Below are 6997 nucleotides of genomic sequence, written 5' to 3' on the forward strand. Positions count from 1 at the left end.
AGAGAGAACCATTTCCACGTTCCTGCAGTGGGCTCCCCTGATTCAGTGCCACTCCCTGTCGGTTGCCTCCTGAGCTCCTGCACACATTTCAAGTCATATAAAATATGTGTGCTGCACAATTAACACAGTGTTCATTTCAAATGCTAATAGGAACAGTAGCTATGATCTTTTGTCTGTGCTTTCAGTACTAGGGCTTCAGTAAAATACAATGAATCCAAACCTTGTATGTCTTCTTCAAGTTCTCCCACTTCTTGGCTGCTCGGGCAGGACTCACCAAGCCGGCAAGGCCCATCTCCTTCAACACAGCTCTACAAAATACAACGACAAGTAAAAATTATATTTGAAAAACAACAACAAATCCATCAGTATCATTAACAATGTTGATAGAAGGCAAAAGATCAAAAGATAACGTGTAATTTTACTTTATGAATATACATCAGAATGAGATACTCCCACGCAGAAATTTGACATAACTCACTCCCATCCGGCAGCAGAGGAATAGCGTTTTCCTGAGAAGAGGTGGTCCCTCTCTCCTCTCAGGCGAATAAAATTTGCCACACCGTCGTTGGTCCCTGAAGAGACGATGATGGTTCAGCAAGTGAGTGGCCGGAGCTGAAAATGGACGAAGGTGAAGCTGGAATTTTTAATAATAATGACTGGCAGCTGAGAGAAACTCTTTGACCTTAAAGCACATTAACAAAGTAAATTTGATGATGACAGGGTTATTCTGAAAGTGTAAATATATAGGTCTAAGAGTACCTATGAAGATGGAGACCATATTACAGAATTCTGATGCTGAAAGACAGAGAGATTAGATTACATTAGATTAGATTCAACTTTATTGTCATTGTGCAGAGTACAGGTACAAGGCCAATGAAATGCAGTAGCATCTAACCAGAAGTGCAAAAGCATAGCGTTATTTACAGGTAAGTGCAGGTAGTGAGTACTGCAGTAGTGATATTGTATCTTACAGTATATACAGCATTATAGACAATGGTGATACAGTATATACAGCATTATAGACAGTGGTGAGCAATATATACAGATATGTACATGTACATATATTAATTATGTTATACACAGAGGTGAAGCTGACAGAGGAGTGTATATGTATTGACTGAATAGACATAATAGACAAAATATATACAGTATGTTTATGTACAGTTTAAATAGGGTACTCTGAACAGCATGAGCGGAAAAGCCAGTGCAAAAGGAGCAGAAAACAGTGCATATAAGTACAGATAGTGCAGTGGAGTGTGAATAAAGCTTACCGCTGTGGTGTGGAGTTCAGCAGGGTCAAAGCCTCATGAAAGAAGCTCTTCCTGAGCTGGCTGGTACGGGAGCGGAGGCTCTTGTAACGCCTGCCAGATGGGAGGAGGGTAAAGAGTCCGTGGTTAGGGTGGGATGTGTGTATGTGTGTGTGTGTGGTAAAGAGTCTGTGGTTAGGGTGGCATGCATCCCTGATGATGCTTTCCGCCCGACCCAGGCAGTGTTTGGTGTAAATGTTCTCAATGGTGGGCAGTTTGGTGCCGGTGATCCATTGGGCAGTTTTCACCACCCGCTGGTGGGGAACCAAGGTAGAGGGCAGGCAGGATTTGAGATGCGTTAGAGCCAGTCTCTCATAGCACTTGCAATGATGGGTGTGAGTGCCACTGGGCGAAAGTCATTCAAGGCCGTAGCAGTGGAGTGCTTTGGCACCGGCACAATGGTGGCAGTCTTGAAGATTGTGGGGACAACTTCCTGGGCCAGGGACAGATTGAAAATGTCTGTGAAGACCCCAGCCAGCTGCCCTGCACAGACTCTGAGCACACGGCCAGGTATTCCATCTGGACCAGCTGCTTCCCGTGCATTCACCCTGCTCAGGGTGGCGCAGACATCAGAGCTGGAAAGTGAGAGAGGCGGTTCACCAGGGGGGAGATCCACTTTGAGGGTGACCTCCTTGTTTTCCCGGTCAAAGCGAGCGTAGGAATGGTTGAGCTCGTCAGGGAGGGAGGCCGAGCTGGATGGGGGCACAGAACTGGGTGGTTTGTAGTCCGTGATGTTCTGTACGCCCTGCCACATGCGCCGGGGGTCTGAGGAGTTGAAGTGCTCCCTTATATTCTATGGTAAAGGACAGAGTGAGGCTATCAAACTTCAGTACCAGTTTGCCTAAATTGTTTTTGGACGCCAGATACTTTCTCTTTGTCTTTGTCTCTGGCTTTCTGAAGATCTTCAATATGTACTTGTCTTTACTTTAAGACAGAGAGTCATGCAAAGATTTTTTGTTTTTCTATGTATGCTTTTCTATGTATCTTCCCTTTGGATATGATGAAGTGCACAATGATTTTGTAGCGACAGGGTTAAGTTTTGATATTGATATTTCCATATTTCCTTGATATTTCAAAACGTCCTTTTCATGATCTTTGTGCTTTCTGACTGTGGTCAAAATGAGTCAAGCTGTGGTGTTTGTTCTGTCCTTCGTCCGTCTGTGTCCCCCTTTTCCAGTATGCTATACAAGCAAGCTGATCCAGCACATATCTCTGGGTTTTTGTTTTCTCATATTCTGTTGCTCATTTATGCCAAAGAACAGAAGCAGATAAACTGCATGGACTTTATTTGTACCACAGACCTGAGCTGAGCCTCCTCCCACAGTAAGCACCACCAACCAGATAATCCAGCAGAAGCGTCGTCAATACCCACCCTGGAGCCCAGGGTTTGGTACACAGCTGGATCACAGACAGCATTATCTGCTTTCAACTAGAGCTGATGAGCAGTCCACAGAGTCAACCCAGCACCAGCACCCAATTCAACATTCAACACGTCCACCATCTCACAAGTGCTGTAACTGCAACACCTTCAAGTAAAGCACCCTCAGAGGGGTGAAATCTACTGAGTATCTCTTGTCTCCTCAGTCTCACACCACAAGGGGGATGACTAGAGGACAGCCTTCTAACATATCTAACAATGTCTCTCTCTCTCTCTCTCTCTCTCTCTCTCTCTCTCTCTGCCGAGCCACACATGCCACTCCTGAGATACCAGTGATCCTGACTCCTCCTGCCCCCTGGACTGATTCATCCTGGTGTTATCATCTTTCATCCCCCTGTCAGCCTCCTGTCAGCATCACCATCCCCTTTGTTTGTGAATTGCATTCACTTGAAATTGTAATTGCTGGCTGGGTCGGCACCTATTGCTCACCTGTCTGGCCAAGGAGGGGTCTCCTCTCTCTGTGGTCCCTCTCAAGATTTCTCCCATTTTCCCATTTCCCTTTTGGGTTTTTGGGGAGTTTTTTCTTGCCCACCATGAGGATCAAGTCAGGGGGTGCTGTCCTGTTTTGATTTTCATTGCTGTGGCATGTAAAGCCCTTTGAGACTAAACAGTGATATTGGATTTAAAATAAACTTGAAACTTGAAACTTTTGTACAACTACACAATATTATGAATACTAGATTGAAAGGTCATGCCGTTCAATCTAGTTAATGCCCATGTGGTTTTTTAAGTCATTGTGATTGATGGAATTTGTGTTTGTCTGCTTAGATGATATCCTAATTTTCTCCATGATGGAATACATTTAACATGTTCAACAGGCACTTTAGCAACTTTGTGATCATCATCTATTTGTCAGATTTGAAAAATGTGAATACCATGTCTCCCAAGTCTCCTTTTAAAGGTTATGACATCTTATCTGAAGGCATTCGGATGGACACTTAAAGTGTTTAAGCAACAATGGATTGGCCACAAACCACTTATTTCAAACAGGTTCAAGGTTCCCATGGTTGTGCCAATTTCTACAGAAAATTCATCTGAAATTTCAGAGCCATAGTAGCGCCTCTCATGGCCTTACCTAAATGGCCACTTACTTACATCCAGTGGACAGCAGAAGCACAGACTGCTTTCAGTGACTTAAAGAGACAGTTCATCTCTACACGAATTTTAGTCCATCCAGTCCCTCTGTTTACAACTGTTCTTTCTCTCTCTCTCTCTGGGTAATACAGTTATCAGTTGCTGAGGGTAATTTTTCAAGCTGCACATCCATCTCCCAAGCAAACTGCCATTTTGAGTCTTCAGCATAATCTTACCTGGCACAAGGCTGAAAAATCACTGCCCTCATCAAAGCACCCGTCTCCTCACAATGTCCAGTATCAATGTCATCAGTAGAGCTTTATAGAGACTTACTGAAAAACACCAGCACTGTTACTGACATCATGAGATAGTACATGCTAACATTAAATTGGCCCATCAACCTTCCACTAGGTGGCAGCAGAGACTATATTCAATTTGATCGTGATTCTAGATCATTTCCCTTATTCAGCTCATAGAGCCACTGCAATGGACTGGCGACCTGGCGACCTGGCATTTCCCGCAGTACAGCCCTGGACTGATTCACATTCATAACAAATAAACCATCATTTACAGATTCATCCACTAAGTTAAACTCTCAGATGAGTTCATAAAAAGACCCCCAAGAGAATGAGAAAGAAAAAAAAAAAGAATCAGAAATGGAGAGGAAAGGCAGTGACATAGAACAGATCACAATACACAAGGAGTTTCAACATTTCTATGAATATGTTAGTGATTATTTAATTATACCTATGGTGATATTGTCCTCCACATGTCAATAATATAGACAGTGAAATGTATTCATACGCAGAGAATGCAGTCTTTCAGAGTCCACTCACAGTGATGTGTTTACTGTGGTCTCCCTCACTGTCTCTCAGTTGAACAGGAAGTGGCCTGGATTGGCAGGAGGGGAGGGGTGCTTTTGTGTCACCTATTCTCAAGTTTCAATAGTCTGACAACTTCTGTTTGAAATGCTAAAATATTCACTGACAAGAGTGAAGGACAAAAGTCAAATGGCATTTGGTAGCATATGTTTTGAATTCCATATGTGATATGTGTCTGTATCAAAGAGAGAGACAAAGAAAGAGACTCATGTTTTATAGAAAAAGAAGAAAAAAATGATAGAGGCCAAACTGTTTGGTCCAAACAACAAATTACACAAGCAGAAACTCTCTTAACTAATTCCTGTGGGTTTTCTGTTTAGGTCAGTGTACCTCAGTCATTGTATATGGTTTCTGTGAATGGAAATTAAGCAATAATAGTGTTTACAGTCGTGACTAGAGCGTGCATTTGAATGATGAGCTGGGCGGTGAGCGGTTTACAAGGAACATCACCTTAGAGTCACACCGAAGAGTGAAACACCAGGACCTTATACATTCTGGTCACACTGGCATACACTGAGACATTTCTTCAATGGGCACCTATAGCTAGAGTTGAAGTTTGTATTTGGTGGACATGCAAATTTGATCATCCTAATGTGATCACAATTATCATGTCAAAGTCTGGTACTATAGCAGCACTGTTGAGAGTTCTGTACAGATTTAATGTGCTGAGTTTGTATTAGAAGACTGTAAAAGACTGCACAAGTGAAAGAGGAAATCAGCACATAGTCCCTTGAAGTGAGAAATAAAATAGTTCGCAGTTTATATATTGTTGTAAATCCAGCCTTTTCTCCTTCCGCATTTTACAATTCCACCCAGTCATCTGTTGGTTTGACATACACTGCTCTTGAAAAAGTCATCCACAAATACTTTACAGTGCTGTGTGACATTAATTCTTGTACAGCTACATTGCAACATATCAATGAACATATTCATGTAAACCATAAAACTGCCTGCAAATTTGAGTTGTTACAATGACACTGGAAAAAAAAACATTGTGGCCTACAATGACAGTAAAGTCCTATGAAGCTGAAAGAAAAGCTGACATGAGTTAATGTTGTAAATTGTTCATTTACATGTCGGAACTGGGTGCTGTTCTCGATATCCCTCCCTTTTGGATTTTTAATGTCGCCTTTCTGCTCCTTGGAACCCACCATTGTTCTTCCGTACTTCACTTACCAAGTGTTATTTCAACAAGTTTAAGATATTTTCAAATGAAAAGGGATACTATTTTCACTGAACATCTCGGATGCACCAAGAATATATATTTCTCTTCATAAACAGACGGTATTTTTGTCTGTTTTCAAATTTTACACCGTACAAACAGAGAAGCTGGATTATTGTCATTTATTTCAACTAAGAGCACACAACAAAGTGGTAAGATGTACAATTTTTATAGACAAAGTACACAGCATCCTCCAAATTTACTCTCACTCATGAAAAAAATGAAATGGTGAAGCAGTTTGAGGACTGTGTGTTTGTGTCATGATGATGACTGAGAGACGGTGAGAAATGGCTGGTTAAGGTTTGTCTATAACAACTGATGTGCAGAAGCTTAACCCCACTGTCATACTAGAGACAATCCCTGAGATGCAGGTAACTTCCAGAATAAAGGCAAGGCTGTCAAAATAATGGGAACTGAGACCAGCTAAACATTTCATACATGATGGGACATGAATAACTCAATTAGAATCTACACTTTGAGGAATCGCCTACTTTCAGTTGACTTTGTGGTCCTCATTTACTCAAGTGTTTCCCTATTTTAGCAGTTCCCTGTAGAGGATCAGTATTTATGACAATCTGGATAACAGTGCCAGCAAGATAGAACAACGCATCTCATCTCAGCAACAGCTGTATTTCTCTTCAGACTCCGCATGTGAAAAGCTGCTGATAGGCAGATGTATGATGTCATTCAGCACCTATGATGATGTCACAGAGTTCTTCCTCTCTGAGTATCTGATCCTAAAGTGATCAACCAGGAGGACAATCATGACCACACCCACCAGAGCAGAGAAAAGTGAACGAACCACAAGCACAGAGAAACCACAGCTTTGGGTGCAGTCTCTGCAGTCTGACAGAGAGAGGGATGGAGAGAAAGAATGAGAGACAGGGAGAGAGAAAGAGAAAGAGAAGCGGTGATGTATTGTTGTGTTCTGACCTCAACGTAAAAAGAAAAAACATGTTTTAAAATGTTCTTGTGTCTCATGAAGCTTCACAGTAATGGTCTTACCTGCAGTGTGAGGACAGGGCTCAGAAATGTTGAGTCGGCTGGTGTGGTCACTAACAGGGTTAGCAGCTAC

Source organism: Chanos chanos, chromosome 11, assembly GCF_902362185.1.
Source record: "Chanos chanos chromosome 11, fChaCha1.1, whole genome shotgun sequence".
Classification (NCBI taxonomy): Eukaryota; Metazoa; Chordata; class Actinopteri; order Gonorynchiformes; family Chanidae; genus Chanos; species Chanos chanos.